The sequence below is a fragment of the Pleurodeles waltl genome, chromosome 4_2, assembly GCF_031143425.1.
Source record: "Pleurodeles waltl isolate 20211129_DDA chromosome 4_2, aPleWal1.hap1.20221129, whole genome shotgun sequence".
Lineage (NCBI taxonomy): Eukaryota > Metazoa > Chordata > Amphibia > Caudata > Salamandridae > Pleurodeles > Pleurodeles waltl.
In genome coordinates this window covers 171663281-171687176 of record NC_090443.1, presented here as the reverse complement: position 1 = coordinate 171687176, position 23896 = coordinate 171663281, and the positions used below count along the sequence as shown (strand labels likewise).

Sequence of the window (23896 nt, the reverse complement as noted above, 5' to 3'; positions counted from 1 at the left end):
TGCTGTTCGGCAGGTGCGCATGTCTGCATGTATGTGTGCGGGTATGTGTCCCCGTTGTGTATGTGTGTGTAGGGGGTGTGTATATGTGCATGTTGGGGGTGTGTGCATGTCGGGGTGCATGTATGTGCATGTCGGGGTGGGGTGGGGAGGGGGTTCGTACCACCTCTGGGGGGTGGCAGGGGGGTGGAGGGTGTGGGGGGAGGACTCGGGTGGGTAGTGGGGGGAGGGGGAGACCCCTATCAGTGCCAGGGAAGGAATTCCCTGGCCCCGATAGTGCTTACCGCCATGGTTTGCACGGCGGTTCCCGCCCGCAAGAAACCGCGGCGGTAGGCAGGGTCATAATACCCTTGGCGGTCTTGGGACGACCGCCGGGCCGGAGTGCGCAAACTCCAGCCCCGCGGTCATGACCGCCGCGGCGGTCGGAGTGGAGAAGTGGCGGTCGGTCGCGGCGGGGACCGCCGCGGTCAGAATGCCATTTTTAATACCGCCGGTCTGTTCGCGGTCCGACCGCCGTCTCTCCGCCGACCGCCAGGGTCAGAATGAGGGCCATAGTAATGTGTTTGATATGTCCTGACAGTGAAATACTGCTAAATTTCTTTTTCACTATTGCAAGGCCTGTCCCTCTCATAGGTTAACCTGGGGGCTACCTTTAGATATGATTAAAGTGTAGATTCCCTTTGGGAGTGGATGGACTTGGAATTTGGGGTCTCTGAGCTCACAATTTAATACATCTTTTAGTAAAGTTGATTTTAAGATTGTGTGTTTGAAAATGCCACTTTTAGAAACTGAGCATTTTCTTGCTTATATCATTTCTGTGATTCTGTCTGTTTGTGAATTCCCTGTCTGGGTCAGTTTGACAGTTGGGCTGGTTGCACCTCACACTAGACAGTGACACAAAGGGCGCTGGGGTGTGGTCTGCATTTCATGATGAGCCATCTGTGCTAGGAGGGAGGGGAGGAGTGGTCACTCACACCTGAAGGGGCTGTGCCTGCCCTCACACAGTGCAGTCTCCAACCCCCTGTCTGGGGCCTGGCCTGGGCAAGGCAGGATTTAACAATCAAGAGAGACTTTACTTTGAAGTAGGCCTACTTCAAAGGAGAAAATTGGTATAAGAAGGGCACCCAAAACCACAGACTTTAGAACACTTCTGGAAATCAGGAGGAACCTCTGCCTGGAGAAGAGCTGCAAAGTTGAGGAAGAAGAGCTGCCCTGCTTGTGACTGTGCTCTGTGGAGCTATCCTGCAGTTGCTGCTTCTGCCAGAGTAAGAGGGCAAAGACTGGACTTTGTGTGCCTTCCATCTTGTGAAGATTTCCAAGGGCTTGATTTAGAGCTTGCCTCCTATTGTTTGAAGTCTCAGGGACAGCAAAGGCTTCTCTCTGCCAGCACCTGGAGTCTCTGGAGATACTCCTACTCTGCCCTGTGGTGCCCATCCAGTTCCTGGGACCCTGAATGGAGAAGCTGGCAGCCTAAGAGGAAGAAATCCACGCGCAGAACGGCGTTCGGGGAAAAGATCGACGCAACTCCTATCTGTGGCTGGAAAATCGACACGCCACCGACTTCGCGGCTGAAAATCAACACTTGCATGCAATGCGACCGAAAAATCTACGCACGGAGTTGGAGAAACGACGTGCAGCATCGCTGACGGAGACTGGGAGATCGCAACCCCCACTGCGTGGTTTTTGGATCATCGTGCGGCCGGATTTCCGACGCAAGTACCGCTGGGTGTGTAAAAACAATGCAAGGCCTGCCCGGACCCGAGAATGCTGACCGGATCGACGCATCGCTCTCCAGCAGAGAGAAGAAAGGACGCACCCGACCCAACGAAAGGAGAAACGACGCAAGGTCTTGCTCGTGAGTGAAATCGACGCATCGCAAGCCCTTTTTGACGCACACTCGCCCATGTGGGGTTATTTTTGACACAACCAAGGCACATTTTCACACTAACAGTGTTAGTGTGTGTTAAAACTACATGAAGACTCTTTTTGCTTTTTAATTGATAACTTGACTTGTGTATTGTGGATTTTTGTCGTTTTGGTCTTGTTTTGTTTAGATAAATATTCTCTCTTTTTTTTCTAAACTTGTGTTGTGTCGTTTTGTAGTGTTTTCATTGAGTTACTGTGTGTGTTGGTACAAATACTTTACTCATAGCACTCTGAAGTTAAGCCTACTGCTCGTGCCGAACTACCAAGGGGGTAAGCAGGGGTTAGCTGGGTGATTCCTTGCTTGAACAGGGGGTAATCTGACTGTCAACCAAAGACCCCATGTCTAATGGCTGGCAAAGGCAGGGTCTCCAGCGCTGGAAACAAAACATATTCAGCGCACTATGACACTTTATGCCAAAGGGCCTTTGGTGTGTGTCAATCTTGTGCATACACATGAATATGTTGGTGGTCCATCTTGCCATGATAGTCTTTCTCCTTTCCATCTCGGACAGATCCACTAAATTCTGTCTGACACCAATACAAATGTCCATTAGTTCTACAGCCAGTGCCATGGACATGTATTGGGAGTTAATTCCATTGTGACTGTGAGCCCTGCAACATTGCATTTTCTCAATTGTGGCACACCTTGCAGAGTATACCAGTGTAAGAGTGGATGGTCCGAGTCTTCTCTCCTTAGAGGACCACAAGTGTGAGAAGTGATCTTCTCCATACCGGAGTGTCCAGGTGTGCATCGCTTTGCCACAGCCCAGAGCAGAAGGGATTCTTGTTTTGGTGTCATTCACCTGCATTCAAACCGTTCATACAGAATGGCTTCAGGTCTGACTGGTTATTGTGCCTGTTTTATACACACCAATCAACTACCCTTGAGGTAGATGTCTTGCAGAAAGTGTGGGTGAATAAAGAACAGCTGATTATGATTTTATCCTATGCTGCATGAAGAGGATTTAATTCAAGATGAGCCTGCCCTCACTGTAGAATGATCAGGTCTTTCATCGCAATCCCCAAGTGCTGCGGCTGCACGTAGGGCCACCTGAAGTTACGGAAGCCATCATAACTTCCAGGAATCCCACCGCCAAATCAATTTTTGAGGGACCTTGGAACAAGTGTGTTTAGTGGCATAAGTCAGAGATATGCACCCGTTTCAGACATGCTTTTCTGGTGTTTCATGCTTCACTCTGTCCCTTGACCAGCAGAGATTAGCCATGGCTACTGTAAGAGGTTATTTGGATGACCTATCTGCTTTAATGTGTCTCTCTGACAATCCTCTTTTTTTAATTTTTTTTTTTTATTTAAACTAAAGTTGTCAGGAGTGGTGCTTTTGTGAAATATTTGGTTTACTTGTTTACACCCATTCTGTTTATTTTTCCTAATTGGGAGTTAAATCTTGAGTTAGTGCTTATTATTACATCCTTTGAAAATGTTGTATTGGAAGCTATGATTTCCTTCTGTATGGTTGGAGGACTGCAAGGCCTCTTGGATTAACCACCATTCACAGTTTTCCATCCCCCTAAACTGGTTTTCCCTGCCTTTCTTTTCTACTTAAAGTGTCATCTGTATTTGGGCCAGTCGATAACTCTTCCTTCCCCTTCATTCCTCTAAGGAGAAACAACTGCACAGACTGGGTTCCCAGTGAGCAGTATCTTTTTACCTCCACCATCCATGACAGGATAGACTGGATAATCAACTCTTTGTGGTAGTGACCAGTGCCAAAATGGTCAAAGCAGTGCAGAATTTAACACTGAGCTACGCTTTGTATTAAGACCTGCTCTGCCTCAGCCAACAATGAGTCTCCAACTGGCTTTCATGCCCACTTCACCTGTGCCATGGCTGCTGTCCACCTGCTCTAATTGTGGTTGTCCAGTGATTGACATCTGTCGGTCAGCCACATCTTCATACTTGCATATTTTTGCAGAATATTTCGGCCTCACAGCTCAAGCAGGCAGTGAAGGATCCTTTGCAAGGGCTGTATTTAATGATTTCACTGATTCATCAGCACTACTCAGTCTCATCTCCCAGCAACATATTTCTTTGGACCCCATTTAAAAGATGAGGAATCAGCAGGAATCAGCAGGAAGAACTATCCATCAGGGGAAAATGTTGCTTACATTTGGTGATATATCTGGTAAATACTAAATGTTCCTGCAGACTTCCGTCCCACACCCTCCTGTAATTCAATATGATTATTGGCAAAATATCAGGGTATTGAAACACATGCTGTTTTTTTGTTGTCATGGCTGCTCTTTGTTACACTCTGCACACCTCGATGGGGTATGGAAAAGGACCAGTAACGTACCCAAGTGCACCAGTTGGCAATTTGTATTCCCTAATGTCATCACATCTCTGGCAGGCAAAGCTGTGGCTAAGACCACAAGTGCTACTGAGTGATGCAGGAGAGATATTGTTGAGGGAAAACGTTTCTGGCTCCAGTCTGGCATGTGGAGGAAATTCATAAGGTGATGAGTCTATACTATTCACCAGAAATATTGTTAGGTAAGGCAAGTAACTTTTTCATCAAGCCACCTGGTTTGTCCTAAATGAATACTTTACTAGCAACTTGTCAATATTTTTCCTATTCTGTGCTGTAAGAACGTTAAACAGTAAAATTCTGTACTCATCAAACTGACACAATATTATACACAGTCTATGCATACCTATACATAACCATAAAAAATAAGGAAAGAAAATAATCAGAAATTTAAGACGAAATATGTGTAGGACTCCATCTTTTGCAACTAGGATAGTGATACAGTTAGCATAGTTAATGGGTCTTAAGAATTTTTAGGGACAATTTTTTCCAGTCTTCTATTCATTTGAACCTGAGAATCTAGCGATCAGGAAGATACAAAGTAAAACAACTGACTGCACCATATGCCAATCAAGTTTGAAATATAGACAATCTTAATCATTTTCTGTTGCAAAAATTTCATGATAAGAGCAACAAGTTAGTTTAATTGCATAGGTTTTGTAGCAAGTGATACTATCCCCTAATTTTGGGTCCCTCTAAGATGTTGTTAAATCAATAGGGAAATCTTTATCAGAAAATCCAAATACTATGTCTTGTGGGATTTTGCTGAATACCATAAACTAGATGTCCCACATTGTCTGCCTGTCTGCAGTGGCAAAACATTATGTACATTTTTATGATAACCATCAACAAGGTATATGCTGCTTCTTTGATTTTGCTACATGTATATTTAGCCTATGAGCATTTCCTTTAAATTTGGGACCATCAATAGACATGCCTGCTATAAATGTGTGAACTTGAAGGCACTAATTATGAGTGGTATGGAATTTACAGTCTTGCTTGTATTTTTAAAAACTGCATTCATATAGCCGTTCACACGATTACAAGATGCTTATTGCATTTGTGAACTAATGTGGTGAAAATATTGATTACAATTTATTGCATGTGTCATTTTCGGATGTGATTTTTACCAAATTGTTAAAGTTAGTGTATGGTATTTTTCGCATGCAGCAAACAAAAGAAAATTCTGAGTAAGGTGGTACATACTGGTCAGCATATACTTTCACTTTACTTAAATATACATAACCAATCATAAAAGCGTACTTCAAAAAGTGTACAGTCATTTCATTTTAAAACTTTCAGTCTAACCTAGATAAATACCTTCTAGAATTAAAAGAGTTTATTTGTTATGACAGACAGCAGATTTTAGAAAAACACCCATAAGAGTTACAAACTGCGGAGTTGCTCAATATGAGAAACTGGGTGTTGGTTGACTGAGGTGTGAGCCCTGGTCAAGAAACAGGTACAATACCTTGCAGGATGAACCACAAAAAGTCACTACATTTACCTGTGCTTAACCCTGGGTACCTTGGCACAAAAAACATCCAGGCTAACTTAGAGGCAATGTGTAAATTACAACAGCAGCCAGTCCTCTCAGGGTCCTTCCTCAGGTCCAGAACTGAACCGTAGAGTTGGTCTGAGAGTTCTATTTTTATACCCTGTTGCCCTCCACCTAGATGACGGGAGAAGCTTCTAGAAAGGTTCTTTGAAGTTCTGGGAGTTTCCTGCCTCCAAGCTGACTTCAGTGACTATAGAGGGTTGTTAGGCCTATTGAGAGGAGACGGGTCACAGTCTATTCAGATGCAAGTGGGCTGTGCTTAGCTCCACCCTGCCCCTTAACCCCCATCAAGCCAGTTAATGGCCCTTTGAGGCTCAGCTAATCCCAATACTGTGTGACTCTCTCGGTTGGAATTTGCAAAGTCTGTCAGCTACAACCAGTCATGTGACCCTATCCAGGCTACAAGCGCTAAGGGCAGGAAAATGCAAACTTTCTAAAAGTGGCATTTTCAAAATTGTAATGATAAATTTGACTGTACCGTTAAAGAGGGTTTATTATTGCAAGTCCATAGGTACCAAACATGACATAGCTAATTCTTCTCTCATTTGGGAATTACAGCTTATTAAATGTAATAAGGAATCCCCTGTGTTATCCTACAGGAGGGGTAGGCTTCACAGTAGTGAAAAATGAATTTGGGAGTTTTTTTTATTACCAGGGAATGTCCTACCTTTAACGCACAGAGCACCCTGCCCTATTGTCTACTTTTGTCCTACCTTAGGGGTGACTGACATGTAATAAAAGGGAATTTTAAGGCTGGCAAGGGGTTTTGATTTCCAAGTCGACATGGCAGCCTAAGCTTCACACACAGGGTCTGCAATGGCCTGAGGCATGCTTAAAGGGATACTTAAGTGGGTGGCACAATCAGTGCTGCAGGCCCACTAGTAGCATTTAATTTACAGGACCTTGGTACATGTGGTGCATTTTACTAGGGACCTATAAGTAGATTAAATATGCCAATTGTGGGTTGACCAATATTACCATGTGTTAAGGAGTGAGCACATGCATTTAGCACTGGCCAGCAGTGGTAAAGGGCTCACAGACCTAAGATCACAAAATTAGGTCCATCAGAAATGGAGGAGGAGGTGCAAAAAGGTCAGGGGGATGACCGCCCTAAGGCTGACAGGTCTAATACTAAACATCCTTAGGAAAAAAAGTACTGGTATTCATTTATAAAAATCCATATATTTTTTAAACAGAAATTAAAAAACAACAACATGCAAATGGTTTATAAAATTTTTAAAAAAATACAAAGTGCAGCACTGTCTGCATGAGGGATTTGTTGCAAAGTAAAATAAATATGGTGGATGAATCAAGGTTTCCATATGAAAACTGAGGTAGCTTCTGATACTGCTTCAGTGAAATCTTATTAACAGAAATCTCTCCCATGGTTTGTTATCCAGAAATATATACCTCCATCTCTGCTGTGGTTTGTATAGTAGTGTAAAGTGGTGTTCTGAATGCCATGAGGATTTTTTAATTTTGAAAGGTAAAAATTAATTATGAGGAATTAATACCAATGGTGTTATTATTGTATGTTAAGCATAACTGCCATTCTTAATTTCCATCGCTGATGATGTGATCAATTTAAGAAATGTGAAAATGCACTTCGTATATTAGACAAACCATTATATTTAAAAACATCCTCTAATCACTTATTAGAAAATCATTGATCAAAGCTATGCTTTCAGAACATGTATTTACATTTACAATGTTTTTTTACTTCAAAGAAAATTTTGAGAAAATGTCAATAAGGTTAAGCAAGTGATTCAAACTAATAGATTACAAATTAGTGAAATAGTGATTTTACATTTCACATTCACAATCCAATACATTTTCAAAAATAGAACAACAAACATTTCTTTGAATTTTCAAGTGTGGACTCAAATTATTCAACAACGTCCAATATTCATGTTTTGGCAGCAGGCTTCCCTTAGAGCGGTATAGAGTTGTTCATGTTGATCGACTTAGTCTACTTTATGGAGATGTTGGAGTATGAACAGGTGCATGTAGTCGATGGGACAGTTGGAGTGGTATGTTACCTAGAAGAAAATTGTGTCCTTTGTGGCAATGTTATTTCTATTTACAGTATCTTGTTACAGCAGTTAACCAACAATATTTTTGGGGCTGACAGTAGAAGTAGGTCCTTGCACAATCTGACGACTGAAAGTGAGCACTGATGCTGTCCTGCATTTCACAGAATGGGTATAAGACCTTAGATAATGTCTCTGTTCAGTATTTGGCTGCTTCGTGTGCTGCAGCTCTACGTGTAGGGTATCTGTGATCTGAGGAATGCAAAACGCTGTTGCTCAAATGGGAATTTACCCTAAAAAACAGAAGACAAGAGGCCTTTGGCAAAACAGGAACAGTTTGTTTAGTTAAACATTACGGCCGGGAGAGCGGTTACAGAAACAGGATCTGATGACTGTCTCTCAGTGTACAATTATTCTGAACAGTGGTTTATATATTTCTTTGGGCACAGAAAAACAGTTACAACATTCCGTTCGTTGTGAAGAATGTGACCAGTTGGCTTGGAGTGATAAATAAGGTCCTACTCGACCTTTGCGTGGAAACAATGGGGGCCAGTAGGTAATGTGTTCAGATATCCAGCCTGCTGGGCATGTGATCACTATGTGTTGCTGTGGGTGCTGTGTTCTGATTGGCTAAGGGTTCCTAACTGCATGTGGCATCTCACTTTGTTGTTTTGGGAATGCACGCACCCCTCTGGCCATACATATGTTATTGGGGCCAGTGTCCTGGGACCATTGTGGTGTTGCTGCCGATCTGTGGGATTGATCTAAGTTTTCATGTTTGCACATTTGTCTGCCAGCTATGTGCTGCCCCACTTGTGACCTGTCAGTCAGTAACCCCATGCTTAGGTCTCAGAGCCTGCTTGACCACGTACTTTGGGGTTGAAGGAGAGCTCATGTTGTGAGAATCTAATAGTAACAATGTGATTCCGTTTTGAACGCATCATGGTGCGCATTGACATTGGTTTTTACAATATTACCAATGTGACACACCTTATTTTTAAATGAGTCCAGTAACTGTAGCTGCCCTCTTACATTTTTGTTATGTGTCGGCCTTGATGTTCATTGATTTGTCCTGGCATTATTGTTTCTTGATGTTCATATACCGACATGTCTAATGCCTCTTCTTCACTACGTGGTAGACTCCATTCCTTATTAGTTGATTGCGTTGACATGGTGTCGTTTGTCAGTACCTCCATGGATTTTAATTGTAATGGGATAATTTCTTCAGGAGGGATAAGTTCCTCCACTCCTGTAATTATTTCTGTTGGGGATAGGGTCTTAGCATTGAGCTGCTACTGGTGCAAACAGTCAAGTCAGAGTTGTTGTTCGTTGGTGAAGTAATAGTGGTAGGGCATACTTGTGTTGACATTATCATTGAATCTGAAGTTGTGTGTACTGAAGATATTGATTTTCAGGCTGTAGTCTGTCGTCTTTTACAGCAGTGGATACACATTTCTCTAAATTACATGATCTGCTTGTGACATGGGTTTCTTTGATTTTTTTTTTCTCCCATGCAGTAGAGGTTTACTATTGGGAGGATTTTGAAAGTGTGGCATGAAGTGGTATTTAGCTTTCTTGATGGTATGATTTAACCACTATTTCCAGATGTTCTTGTACCTATTGATGGGCCTGCTGTTTTAAAAAATATATATATTTATTTGACAGGATACAGAACAATGCAACAGTGTAACGTGAATATAAGACAGAGCTATATTCTAGCATATAGAAACAGACCATTTATCTAATATTGGCACAGACACACAACACCACAATCCCGCTCATAATCAAAGCAATCCCAGACACCAGGCATTCTCCCACACACTACTAGGAATCCAGGCCAAGGGTGTCTTCAGAGCAGCCGCTCGACAGTTTCTGCACCGGGGCTACATCTGATTCGGTCTGTGTGACTGAGGCCAACGGTTCCTGTAACATCCCAGTCTGTTTAAAACAGTCTACCTCCAATTTATTGTCAGTCCTGACCTCTCACATCCCTCATTCTTCGGCCAGTGCCCAACCCCTCCAGATTCTTGTCCCACTCCTCAAAGTAGGTCCCTGAGAGGACATCCATCAGATAGTGATATGGCTATTAGCCCCAACCGTGCAAACTTACAGAACACCCTGCTCCCCATCGGGCTTGTTATCAGATTGAGCAAACAATGCAGCACTGTGTTGTCTATATACATGTTGGAGTCTGGGGACAACCATGGTCCAGTAATCCAACAGCTCTGGACACCCCCACATCATGTACATTAAGTTTGCCTCAGCCCACCCCTCCACATCGGAGGCAGGTGCCTGGTCTAGTTTTAGAGATCCCATGCAACCTCTCAGGCGAAAGATAGGCTCAGTGTAGGATGTAAAAAGTGCCATCTTGAATCTCACATTACTAAAAATTATCCTCACTAAGGCACACACCTTCATCCAATCCATATCTGTGAGGGGTTCTCCTAGATCTTTATCCTAACTGCACCTTGTCACCAACTGGGCCATCAGTTGGTCTTGCCGCAGTGCTCCATATAACCTTGTGATTAGTCCAAGGGTGGCCCTGCCATTGAGCAAGACTTCCAGAGTGAACCTAGGCTGAGGGTCTGGGGGAAGCCAGGCCAGATTTCATCTGCCATTTTTGAAGGTTTAGCAAAGCAAAAAAATTGGCCAGGTCCAACCCCAGATGACTCTCTTGCCTCCCTGAATGTGATACACTACTCCCCTGAGTACAGGTTCCCAAGAGTTTCACAAACGTCCATGATCCATGCCGTCATGGACATGGCCTCCTTAATTTGCAAGAAGGGTCTCAAACACCACCAGGGTAGGATGTAGAAAACAGGTCCCAGGGAAAGGCCTAGACAGACCGCTTACTCCCATGTGCACACCATCCACCATACTATGTATAAGTACCTTGTATGCACCCAGGCTCCCGCCATTAGGCAGAAGGGCAGTTCAGCTTCTCCCACCCTGCCTGCCAGTAGTCTCTTCTTCCCATTAGGGCCTTCAGCGCGGCCTGTTGAAACTGAAGCACCATGTAGTATAATTGGGGCTGGTGATCCAAGCCCTCCAGCTTCCATATCTAATTTAAGGATGCTGAAACCCTACCCTACTGCATTTGCCAGCCCAAACCAGGGCCACTAAAAGGCTGTCCAATGTCTCAAAGGTTGAGCGCTCAATACGATACTGCGTGTTCTGCAGCACATACAGGCAGTGGAGCTGAAATACCATTTTGGCAAGAGCCACCCTACCAGTGACAAATGATGGTAATTTACTCCAGAAAGCTACAGTCTCTAGGTCCACCAGGACTCTGCCCATATATTATCTATACTGCTTTTCAGCCGCACGTGTCTCCTGTATACCCAAGTAGTGGAATCTTTCAGTTTCCCAGCACAGGCCCAAGTCGGGAGGGGGCACGACTCACAATAGGGAGCCCATCATACAATGAGGAAAACCAGGGACTTAGCCACATCCACGCTAAGTTCCGATAGGTTCTCAAAGGTACACAGGGTGGCCAGAAGCATCTGCAATGCTTGTGTCAGGTTTCACAGATATATCAAGGTGTCATCTGCATATAGGAACCTTGTATGCTTGGTATCTACCACCTGTATCCCCCAGCCCCGCAGCTCAGCCCGCATATGTTGCGCCAATGGCTCCAAAGCAAGAGCGAACAGCAGGGGATGTGGGAGGGCAGAGGGCATCCCTATCTAGTTCCCTGCTGATTCTCAATCTTGTTGGAAACCATCTGTCCAAATCAGACCCCCACCAATGGCACAGAATACAATAGAGCTAGCCACTTAAGCATGTGCATCCCCAATCCGGCATGAGAGAGCATTGTTCTCAGGTATCCCCACTCAACTGTGTTGAAGGCCTTCTCTGTGTTTAATGCAACTACTCCCATATTTGTCCATGAGTTACACATGGAATGCATGAAATGTGAGCCTATGGATGTTCATAAGGGTGCTTCTCTGGGGGATAAACACACATTGATTGTCATGTACAAGCTGACAGATGACCCCTCGCAATCTATTGACTAGAATCTTAGAGAGGGCATTGGCATCTACATTAAACATGGACAGCCGGAGGTAGGCGCTGAAGTCCTCCAGGTCATGTTGCAGCTTAGGGAGCCTAATGATGAGTGCTTCCCTCATGGTCTGGGGAGAATACCTCTCACCAGCTTCATTATAGACCAGGAGGAGGCCAGCACATGAGAGTAGACAGCATGAAACTACATAGGTAGCCCATCCAGGCCTGGGGCTTTGCATTATGGCAGAGCTTTAATCACCTTTCAAATCTCATCTCTGGTCAAGGCCAGGTCTAAATCTTCTCATTGTGCGGTCTCCAAGGCAGGCATACCCAGCACCCCCAGAAGCTCTTGCACCGTGGACGCAATGACAAAATCAAGTAGCTTGGCCTCTCTCTACAGAGTAACCAAGTCCGGAGGTGGCCCGGCCTGTCACCCTCCATGTGCAGCAACTGTCTTTACTCCTTCCGTGTAAATTTATTGAGCCTATCCGAGATCTCCCCCACCAGCCACTGAGCCTGAAATAGCACACCCTACAACGACGGGCCCCTAGGATCCCCCTGCAGGACGCCAGTCAGCAAATCCTCCTGGTCTCAGAGCTCCCTCTCCATCTGTCACCTAATACCATAGACTCAGGACGGGCATTTGCCACACAGTAGAGACTTCAGGCCATCCGACTCATTAGACCTGGTCCCAGTGGACCCCCATTTACCCTCCAGGTATCATTCCAATACATCGAGGATGTCCGCACTGAACATAGTGTCACGCCTCAGGGCGCAGTCACCACTTGGGAGGATGGGCTTGCTGTTGATTTAGATGCAGGTTCACCATCCACGTAAAAGGACGTTAGTCTGTAACACAAGAGGAGCATTTTATAATGTGAAATCAAATGTGATGTATATCACATTAAGTATTGTTGGAGTGCGATCTTTAAAAGCCATATTAACTTGAAAAGCTTGCAATATATTGTGTAATGAAGCCGCATAGAAATTCTGTTAACATAGAAAATAATACACGCGTTTGAAATGTGCCCACGGGGAGTAGCTACCAAATGTACACGAAGACTAATGAAACTAATTAATGATGAATTAATAATGCACTAATGTATGGATTTGTATTAGCATATTATAATTAGAGTCATGTATTGGGGTATTGCTAAATTAATCACTAGGCCTTAGTTAGCAAGGGTCTGGGCCTAGATGCCTGGTCTCATATTAAACTGTGTTTTTCTAACCTGTAATGTGCTGCTTTCCTGAAGGACACAAAGCTGTACTTTTCCAGAAGATAGAGATATGTGTGTAGCTGTAGTAAATTCTTTCTCATGGGACTCGACTTGCTCAAGGAGACATTCTTGCCGAATGCAACAGTGTAATTCGTAACAGGTACAAGGCTGTCTGGACTGGGAGAAGACAATGGGACTACTGACTGGAGCGTAAAGTGTAACTTTTCTTGCCTGACATTCCTACCGAGGAAGATGTCAATTAACGAAACCAATCAACTGCATGAGAACTGTGTTTTGTGGAAAATTCTAGTGAGGCGCGTGGAGAATTATTGGACAGAGATATTGATGCACCAAAATTGATCCAATGAGGAATTAAGGGCTAGTTCAACAGTTTTGATATAACAGCATGACCCGAGGAGAAATCGGCCATTATTGGGGAACTTTTTTTGCCATTATTCTTTAAGGCTTTGCTGTTCTGATATCTTAACCATCCCCTATTAAATCCTTACCTGATACTTACTTCTCCTCCATTCGAGGGAAGAGCCTTATTCTTAGCTATGCCATACTGAGACTTTGCCCGTCCTGTCTCTACGGAGTGCCAAATCGACTGATGTCCTGAGGACGAAGACTGATGCTGCTTGCTGATTCGTTGGAGGGGTAACTATCTGATGATAATTGTAATTGTCTGTTTGCCTTTCTTTCTAGGTACCTACTGCTCTTTAGATAGAAGCCATAGTTAGATGTTTTCCAAATTTGTGTTTGCTAAATTGTTTTGCATGAAGCCCAACATGCTAATGCTAATTCGAGGTTAGTTAAGGTGTTCACTAAAATCTGACGCAAATAGACAAATGTCTGGGTTCTTGCTTTGTTGAATCTTGCACAACTGAGACTTTGCTAAACTGCTTCTTATTGATGATGTGATAATGCTGGATAAGTGTTCTTTGCGAATTGATTAAGTGTGTTCTAATTACAAGTTTGAAGAGTTACTAATGAGATTGGCTGCTAATGAGATTAACGGAAATGACTTTAGATTGTAACTAATAGGGAATAAATATCCTAACGCTTAACTAGATTTGTATGGTTATTCAATGGCCGAAAGGTCATGGTGTGTTCAGTTTATCGAGTCTTATTAAATGTTATTGATTAACCTGTTGATTAGGTACTGCGAATATTGATTGACTTACTGTCATACTGATTGTGATGTTAGAAAGATATCTCGTTCTGGGAAGTCTCCGAACGTGGTCAAAAGGTTCATCGGCCTAGGAGTGTCGCCTTGTAAGTTTACTTATCAAGGTCCTGATGCGCTATCAGTATCATCATGAATTACACATAAATTGTGATCCATGTACAAAAAACACTTCCTTGCAGATGGATCATAAGTACAAGTTGTGCAATAGTTATTGTTATTATTCTGGGGGAAAAAATCATAATTGGGTAGTAGTTAATGCATCAGATAAATTCCAATCAGTTTGGGGGTCATATTTTATAAGGTGCCATAAGTAGCACAGCAATTATTAGGCCACTCGTAATGAAGGCTCTTGCACAAAATTGCCCTCAGTATAAGTTGTCCAGCACCTTGAAACCCTCACGGGTGAGTAGTGTGCTTTACAAATTCCTGATTGATTGTAGTTGTTGTGTAATTTGTTGCTCCACTGTTCACCGGATCAAATATGACTCACAATATTTTCTTTCTTTTATTACTTTATCTGACTCGTACATACAGAACCATAAAAACACATACACATAAAAACATTTAAAGTGTTGTAAAACAATGAAACATTACAAATCAAAAAATAAAATCCAATGGCTTCTCGATATAATCCGGTTCGAGGCCTAAAAGCAAGTCATGGAACAAAGTGCAGCGTGCAAACAAGATCATAAAAACGTACATCATGTTGACAGGAAGAGCCCAACTAACACCAAATTTAAAATCAGAAAAACCTCCAAGGATAGAGATTGTCTATGCTGGAGGGCACAATTCAAGAAGGTAGCCACACGTAGACAGACTTCCAGAGAGGTATGCTTTTGTAGAAATGAAAGGGCCACAGAGTACTTGTTAATCAAGTCACCTTTGAGGAATAGAATTAAAAAACTTTCAGCAAAACAACTATAAAATCTACAGAAAATACAAAATGTGCAGGAGTTTGCAGAGTTCTCATCACAAGGGCATTCTACCATAAAATTCGGATCATACTGTCCCATGGGGAACGAAAGATGACTCATCATCAGTCCCAGCCTAATTCTAGTCATTAGAGTCCTTTCCCATGATTTTGGAACCCACTCCACATATGGTTCCAGCCTTGGTATGGTTTGGACCAACAGATAATCCATATTGGCCAGTTTCTTCAGCTCCAGCAGATCTCTTACCCCCTTTTAAGGTCCCTTAATCTGGACTAAACCCATGGTGTATCGCTGCTTGTGATGTCAGCAAGTTCAAGTATATTAATTATTGCTCGGTTAATTAAAACCATTGCAACAATAAATCATAATACAAAACAATGACACTTAAAACAGTTCTGCAATGCGAGTAATTAAGATAAACATTATTTTCAGGTTTTATTCATGTAAAAACAGTCATTAAAATACCTAAGTGCATTCTCGGCTGCATCTGTTAGGTGCAAAAGCTGCCGTAATGTGCATACTTCTGATTCAAAAGTGCAGTGCAAAAATCAATAAAAATGATATGTGTAAATTAGCAGATGAGAGAAATGTAATACAGCTTCGATAGGACTCCAAGATCTTCCCGACGGCAAATTGTCGGAAACACAAGCTAGAAAGGAGTCAGCATGCACTAAACCTGCTGATAGAGAATGTGAGGGAGATGAAGTGCTATCATCAGGAGAGTTTTTTAGAGATCCTGCTGAGCTTCATCACAGGGTAATATTAAGCAGGTATCTATTGACCACCTGAAGTGGGAGTGCTACCAATCCGTAGATGGAGATCTAAGCCCTGACCCCGGCTAGGCACCCTGCTTGTCTTTGGGATGTATACTGTCTGTTAGCCTCCTTTCGACTATCTTCAAATACTTCACCAGCAGTGTAGCTGTAAATCATCTGTGACAAAACATGGCTTGGGCGTCTGCCTACAGGTGTGAATGCCTCTATGGTTAGAGTATACGTAGCATAGATTTGCGTTTGCTCAGGAGTTCTTTACATGTGCATATTAGGTGCAACATATCTTCTTTACCTGCTCTGCACTGTCAACAGGTAGACTTGGCTGGATTTATTTTCCAAGGTGGGAGATGTAAAAACGAGGGAAGGATATCCAGGTGGTAACGCAGATATTTCTCTTTAACAGTTTTGGTAAATCCCATCCACAAATAGGGCTGAGGGGATGCATTGGAATATATGTGGAGTACAAACCAGCCGTGAGCTCTACCAGACAGTGTTGACTTATCCTCTAGCAGGGAGAGACATTTAGTGGTCTTGTTGACCAACCGTTTGAAGCACACATGAGTTCTCGACTACTCCCATTAGCCCTGTTAGTCCAGTTGCTTACTTGATTCATAAAGTTAAGTTCTTGCAGGACCGATATCCCTAGTTGTCAGTTCAGCCCAGAGATAGGTGTTCAGGATCCTTGGCTGGGCACCTTTAATCTTGTGCCAGTAGTGCACCTCTTCGCACCAGTTCCTGTTTCTGCAGGTCGAACTCGAGTCTTATTTGGCCAGGTGATGTATACTTGGGAAGGCTGAAAATTGTTCAAAAGGCACCAACTAATATGCCATCTAGGGTGGCCGCGTCTCTGCCCGCATTAATTCACTCCCATAGGTAATGTTGGCACAGTCTTTCCCTGAATGCCTTGGAGTAGTGGAGCGAAGCTTGAACTTGCTACTTTGTTCTTTAGGTCTTTTAGCATCAGTGCTTATGCGATGCCTCTCCTCAAGACATCCTTTTGGGGTGTAAATGAACCTTTGCTGTCCAATATCACACCTAGATACTTATACTTATTTACTACTTCCAATGATTGTTCGGCCAGATCCAAGCGGGGGGCCTTTTTGTCTTTTTTTTTATTCAGGACCATGATCTTGGTATTAGCTAAGCTGATCCTCAGGTCGTTTTCATCTGAGTAGGGTTGAGTGGCATCTAATAGTTGCTGAAGGCCAGCAGTGGTACAGCTCATAATTACCAAGTCATCAGCGTATAATAGGTTTGAGAGGGTCAGGCTTCCCAACTTCGAGGTGTGAGAATCGCAACTGTTTAACCTCAGTGTTTGGTCCGCAATCACCAGGGGGGCTAAGATGCAATCTTGCTTTAGCCCTTTGGTACTCAAAATGCATCTAGAGAGGTGGGTATCTGCCCCAATTTGACGTGTATCAAGATCAGCAATTTCAAGAGAGCTGATGGTTTTTCCAGTTGTACAGTCTGCGCCACAGTTTGCCCCTGTCTATATGATCAAAAGCTGCCTTGTAATCTATAAAGTAAAGATACAGGGATGTCTTTGCCCCCTTTGTAGCACTGAATAATAGAGAATGGGCTAGGATATTGGTAGCAGTGCCGGTTATCTTGAAGAATCTGGTCCGATTGAGAGGGATGACAGCATTATCACTGGTCCAAAACATTAGCCAACCCCAGCCAAGAATTTGGCTTCATTATCAATAAGTGCTACAAGTCTGTAGTTTTAGCATTGTTCTTGTCCCCATGTTTGTAAATTGGTGAGATGGCCAAACCCCTCCATGATGCCAGGATTATCTCCTCCCTTATAATTTGCTGGAAAACCAGCACCATGCTGTGTGCCCAGTAACACGGGTCCAATTTAAGCAGAGCAGCGGGTATGCAGTTGGGTCCTGGTGCACCCTCCTATCTTCCCTTGGATATCTGCCTCATAATTTGTTCCGTCGAGGCTGCAGGAGTTGATGTTGAAGAGTTGCAGTTGGGGTGGAAAGTTGACACTTCATCAGCTCCTGCACTTCTGGTTCAATGTTGCAGTGTTCCCTCAAATATTTCCACAGGCTTCCTCTGTTAAGTATGAGCTAACTCCCCTGCAAGAGGGACTTTAAAGTGTGTTGACCCTTCGCCAAAGAGTGCTCTGTTATTCTTTTTGTGTCATAGAGCAGCTGGGCCCAGAACGATTCTTCTTCCTCCTTCTTTAAGGACCAGTATAGCTTTTTCATACCTGGTTTCTGTTGTTTCAACTCCATTTGCAGGTTACTATCTGATGTGTACAAGTATCTGACTGAGGAGGTACATGCTATTGGAAAGATTGGTTTGCCAAGAATTCATCATCCAAAGTTGCCCCTAATAGTCACACATTGAAGTCTCTTGTGACTATGAAGACGGATGTTTGCTCCTCTTTTCGTAGCCTTATTGTCCTACGTACCAATAGACTGGCTCCCTCAGCCTTGCATCTTGGATGCAGATATACATTTATTATCACTATCTGCATTTCTTTGTTTTCACATCTAACTGTTACTCTGATGGCATGCAGTGTGTTTAACTTAAATGAATTAGGATGGAACTCTTTCACCTTACTGATGCCTTCTATTGATGGATATATTGCGAGGCCTCCTATGAGGTGGCAGAATCTTGATCCATTGCGGGCAGAGAGATTACATACCGTAAAGCCCTGTTGATAAAATGGCTGGTCGGTCTCCTGTAAAATATTGAGGCGAATGATTGTAAGTATAGTGCAGCTGGGAATCTGAAGTTTTGTTTCTAAATACATTTATATTCTAAGAACATAGGCAAATACAAGAGACTATTCTTATTTGACAATATTCTCTTGTCTTTCCTTAAGTGCAGCCAGGATAAGATACAGTGGGGGATAGGGACTTTCATTTGTGCTTCTAAGTGTCCCAGACTGAGCTGGAAAAGGTTGAGAAGGAAGTTGGTAAAGGGAGGTCTAGCACTCACAGTTGTTTACCTATACTACCTCGCCTTCCAATTCACAAATTGCATAATGTTACTGGGTTCCTCTAATGATTCTAGTAGAGGTAGAACATATGCAGGCCTGCTGAACTTGGTTGGGCAGGAAGGCTATTTTGTACAAGTTTGGGGACCGGAAGTATTTTAAGACGGTTCAGCTGAAAGTGTTGTGGGCATTGTTGGAAGTATGGTATCACATGAGGAGAATCCTTCCAGTTGATTACTACTAAGAGTTTGCTCCAGTTTGGAATTCTCCTGGTACCTCTTTCTTTGCTGAATAAGTTAAGTACTTCTCTAATCAGAGCAGGTATTAATCAGTGGGGCCAGCTACGGGATGGTGCATCTCATGGGAGCAGCTAAAGGCTGGAACTGAGGGAATCCTGACATGGTATAAGTATGTGCAACTGTCCTCGTGGAGTTCAGGGCAAGTATGAGCTGGTAGGAGCTGGGACATTGAAGAAAAGTGATTAGATTCCAGGCCTTTGAAAAAGGAGTTCTTCATTTGGTATTTGGAGCTCGTGAGAGCCAATGAGAAGAGGTGCAATGTCCATCCTAATCCCTGGGGAGGGTACCAGTCAGTAGAGGAACACGACGTCTCCTATCCTCCACAGGGAAATCAGCCCCATTAAGGAAGAATCATCTTTTTACCTGTCACAGGATACTCTTATACCCCAGAAGGTGAGAAAAGTTTGTTTCAGGATTTCTCACTGTGCTGTAAGCTCTGTGGTGAGGAAAAGGTGGACGATATTCATATGTTCGTTTCATGCCAGTTTTGAAGGGGTTTTGGGAGGGGAAGGGGCAGAGCTTGCTCTCGGGAACCACTGAAAGCCAAATAGGGGTGAGCCCCTTCTGATCCCCTTTGGAATAAGAGTTCAGCCCTCTCAACCTGTCCATGGAGTACCACCTGTGCATCAGTCATTAATTTTATATCTAATTCTACTGGCAAGGAGGCAGATCTGTTTGAATTGGTTTAGTCCCACTTTACCAGCTCTTTCTAATGGCTGGCCTCAGTAGATGGAACATATAGTTTGGATCGAGATTGTAAAAGAAGCAGGAAGGCTCCTGAGTGTTGGGCACCATATATCAGCTGGAGAAAGAGTAACCCAGACATTTCTTAGTCCTGTGATTAAGCCAAATAGGCCAGCATGAGATGAGATTTTTCATTTTGGTATCGTTCTTCCCCACCTGCAGCACTTCTGAGTCTTATATTTCGTGACCTTGCAGCTATTGACTCAGGAGACTGTCAATGGGCACCCAAATGTGCAACTGTTGTGTCTGATGGCATAGGAGGACAAAAAACAAAATGAACATAGGTGTAGGATGTTCTTCCGGGCTTGTACGCATTTCCTGCATTGTCACAGAGTTATTTTCCAACCATTTATGGTGTTTGCTAGCCAGGCCCAGTCTTGTGTTGCTGCAGCACCTGACAAATGAAGTGTGGCCGTGTGAGAACCTAACTTGACTTTGTGTGAAGGAGATGAGCTCCTGGCTCCTCTAAGTACAGAATAGGTATGCTTCATGAAAACCTCATGGTGGGAACCTGAATTTGTTTGGCTCCTGTTTAGTAGTAGCTCAAGGTAGCCCAGGTTGTAATGGGGCACCAGCTTTATCCCCCAGAGCCTGAGTTGCACTTGTTTCTTCAGCACCCTCCTAGCAATATCCAGAAATATCCATGTAGCTTTTATTGCTTAAATGCCTGGATAGTTGCTAACTTCAACAAATTCTATGGATAGCAAGGCAGATGATTTCAGATCCTCCAATCTGTTAACGGCTGTTAATAGCCGTAGTATATTGCCCCTATTTTTTTAAGATGTCATCTCGACCTTTGGACTTCTATTCAGATAAGAGAATCATGCATGTTTCAGACTGATTCTGCAGCAAATTGGACATACTTATTTAGAGAGAGTTCCTGCTGGGCAATGGTGAAATCATTGTGGCAGGCTGGTTTGGGCAGGCATTGGATATTGGGTCAGGCTGTCTGACTCCTGTTGATGGTTGTGTGAATGAGGCCACAGAATTTATTTGAGTTGATTGTTGAGCTAGATGTGCCTAAATTTTAGTGATGGAATGCTGTTTGATCCTGCTGCCCCTTTCGAGCCACGCAACTAGAATTTAAGTTGGCAACTGTCTGCGAGGCCATTGTCTCGCTGGACAGGCTGCACCTGTTTTGGAGCTGAGTAGAATGAGGGGACAAGCACCCGGGTGTTGGCCTGTCATTAGCAGGAGGGTGGGGCATCGCCTGCACTGCAGAGCTCGTCTTTATCTTCAGTTGTCTTAGTGCTTGTATGCAGAGAGGCATGGCTGGACGTATTATGAGCACATGGTAGTGTAGTTATGAGGGACCATCAAATATGATTGCTGGTTGTTTGGGTTGTGGAGCCCACTCCAAAATAAGCTATGATATCAGTCTTACTTTTCCAGCCTTTTGTTTTTTGTTCTGACATGGCTGAGGATGTGTGCCCTGCGCAGATGTTGTAGCCCTCATCATTCAGGGATTGAGGTTGCATACCGATTGATGATGGACCCCTTACAGGGGAAGCCTGCTGTTCAAAAGCCACAGGCTCCTTGTTTCCCGTATTGACACTTGAGGTCTTGCCTTGCGATTGAAGGCATTGTACACTAGAACTTTACACTTGAGCTTCCTGAAAATTTGAGTTGAAGTCAAGAACAGGCATCTCTCTCCCTGAGAAAAAGGCAGAATTGGGGGATTGGGAGGGGGGGGGGGTTAGTTGTTCACTTTGTGTCCACCAGAAGGTCACCCAGCATAGACGGCAAGGTTGCTAGTTTCTCCGCACCTGGGGTGAAAAAACAGCCAGGTTGCTATAACTGTGAGTCAGTTTGGGCCTGCTTAATAAGATTATTAGAATCAGCAAGGTTTTCATCAATGTTTGAGATGAAGACTGCTAAAGAGTTGAGGAGCACAAGTTGAATGGCCATCTTGTCCGATTGGTACTGCAACGTGTTTACAGAAAAGTGCATGGTGTTCAAAAGAAATCACCATTCAGTATCTGTCTGAGCTTGTTTTTCCTGTTTTGAGTCAATATTGAGAGTTTGCCTATTTCTCTCCAAAGAAAAGATAGTTGTGTATGAGGCTTCTAGCTCCTCCTATTCTTGTCTTGTGAGGTAAGAGGTATCGTAGTCTGGGGTCTGTAAGACAGCCTTGTGTTGAGACAAGTTATTATTGAAGCGGTAAAGAGTCCAGGGTCAAGTCCCTGAAGAGCAGCTGTGCATTGTGGTTTAGCCTTAATAGTGGCAAAAGAGGCTTCTCAGGGTCTGCACTGGAGGGCGGAGAAATTAAAGTGCTTAGATCTGGCAGTTTGGGATTCCTCTTTTGGTTGACTCTTTTCATATGTATTTATCTCAGTTCCTGCAAGCTGCTTTGTGGGCTGCCCGCTTGGCAACATAGTAGGTGGGAGGGCAGGGCCATCAGCTATTGAGGCCATTATCTTTTCCCAGCTGATTGCTAGTGGCTCTCCAGTGGATAGCACTCCCTCTCCCTCATCCTCTATTTCATCTGATAATTTGACTCATCACTCCCAGCCTGGGAGCTGTACCCTCCATACCACCTCCTGTTTCTTTGTTGGGTGCCACTTTCTCCCTAATCAACATCCTTGCAGTTACTGCCATTCCTGCATTCTTGTTTAAATCTGCAGGGGTCAGTGTAGTACCAGTCTCATTTTATCTGCCCTGTGAGACGTTCCAGGCTCTCCTTAGAGTAGACGACGACCACTTGTTTTAGTGGGGACAGGAACCTGTGACCATGTCATTGTTTAAACAGAGCACTGAGCTGGCATCTTTTTAAAAAGTGAAATTGGTATAGATTTTCGGCTGATAGCTTCATATTGTGATTCCTTCTGCAGTCTATCAAGCTATCTCTTGGGTGAGGGGAACAATAAGGGCCTCTCCTGTGTGAGCCTTTTTGTTTTTGGTTCCAATTACATCCTGACAACTTATTTTCCTTTTCTTGTCTATGGAAGTGCCCTGATTTACTCTGCCCAATTTCATGCCCTGCCTGGATGGGACAAAGTTAATAGCATGTCCCTGTGCTTGGGCATAATATGCAGATCTGCTGGGAGGATCGCTGTTTTGCTTCACTAATGACCAAGCTGAAACACTCATGCACTGACAACAGTTTCTGGAATGCACTTCTTGGTCCAAAGAAGACATTTTTATTTCACTTCGCAAGGTTCCTAAAAGGAGATTAGCATGCTAAAAGCACATGTTAAAAAACGGTCTCAGCAATGAAATGAAGACATGTACAAATGATTCTCCACTGCAATATACACAGCAAATATATGTATCTATATTATAAAGCAAAGCAAATAATGAATTAAAAAATATGCATCACCATGAGGTAAGGGCACAACTGCGTTATCTCCCTCCTATTCAGCATCAGATCGCCAGATCCCGGAATCGGTCGAGGAGAGAGAGATCTATTATCCTCACAGGAAGGATGACACACTCCAGAGTCCTGGATATGCCTGAGATCTGCCAACACTCTCAGTCCCCAGTCCATCTGATCTCGGCCTCTTATACTTTGAACAAACAAGAGAGGAAACTTTTAGAACCTCCCTCTCACTGCAGAAGTTTATTTATTCAAAAATTGCTGATTGCTTTAGGCCAGCTTTGAAAATAACACGTCGGGACTTGGCCACAATCCCAAGGTGCTAATTCAAAACAAGACCCTTCCCTGCCATCTTAGTACATTCCCTTGGTGGGAAAGTACACGAAAAAAAAACCTGTGCACATTGTACAATGTGGAAAACTACTTGCAGCTTTTAACGTGGCAGTGTCTAATGCTAAAATAAAGTCAATAGGCAAAATGAAGCTGGTGGTTACTAATGTTACTGTGTGCTGCTCGGCTAAGTGCAACATGAAGTCAGTGGTAAAAACTCACATATCATTACATCTGCTTGCTCAGAGGCTTTGTCTAGAAGACTGTGTAATAAATTTGAAAAGTTTTAAAAATTTGA

General features: G+C 43.5%; 1 protein-coding gene across 1 annotated transcript in view; it reads left to right on the top strand.

Moving 5' to 3' along the window:
• Window positions 1-23896, top strand: part of RAPGEF3 (Rap guanine nucleotide exchange factor 3) — a 1225478-nt gene that overhangs the window by 1192194 nt on the left and 9388 nt on the right. The window lies entirely within an intron of this gene.